The sequence below is a fragment of the Triturus cristatus genome, chromosome 4_1 (assembly GCF_964204655.1).
Source record: "Triturus cristatus chromosome 4_1, aTriCri1.1, whole genome shotgun sequence".
NCBI lineage: Eukaryota > Metazoa > Chordata > Amphibia > Caudata > Salamandridae > Triturus > Triturus cristatus.
The window spans coordinates 294,326,779-294,327,416 of NC_140585.1; the positions used below are offsets into that span (position 1 = coordinate 294,326,779).

At 43.7% G+C, this 638-nt stretch overlaps 1 non-coding gene across 1 annotated transcript; it reads left to right on the plus strand.

Moving 5' to 3' along the window:
- Nucleotides 1–286, plus strand: LOC146854474 (signal recognition particle RNA). Its single transcript, XR_014958911.1, has one exon.
- Nucleotides 287–638: the final 352 nt, after the last annotated feature.

The following is a 638-nucleotide window of genomic DNA, read 5'->3' on the forward strand; positions in this document are numbered from 1 at the left end:
GTTCTGTGCATACGCAGAATCCCTACAACAGCAGAGGCTTGTGGATTGCTTGAGCTCAGGGGTTCTGGGTTGCACTCAGCTGTGTTGATCAGGTGTCCATACTGCATTGGGCATCAATATGGTGTTCTAGAGGGAGCTCTAGAATTTCAGGTTGTGTAACGAGAGGTGCACCGACCCAGGCTGGAAACAGAGCAGGCCAAAGCTTCCATGCCCATTGGTAGCAGGACAGCACCTGTGAGCAGTACGTGTTAAACAGCGTGAGCAAAATAGTGAGACCTAGCCTCTCTTTTTTGACTCAAATGTGAAAGTTTTGATTTTTACAAGGTGTAATAAATTATTTTCCCAAAACCAAATCTTTGTTTTCCTTTTGATATTTTTCCAGGAAATATGATGCACATTTGAACTGGGCCACGCATTTCAGCATAGCAGACAATTCTCCAGAATTGAGACATATTGCAACAACAAGCTAGCAGGCGGAGAGGACTGAAAACTCAGTGCAACCTAGAATAAATGGCTCTGTGATTTTCAGCAAGGATGACTCAAATGCATTCTTCCTTTTAGAGCACCTGTAGGATTAAACTGATCTGTCAAGTACAAAAGCATCCTTCATAGAGCAACTTAGAAATGCGCTTGCTGGC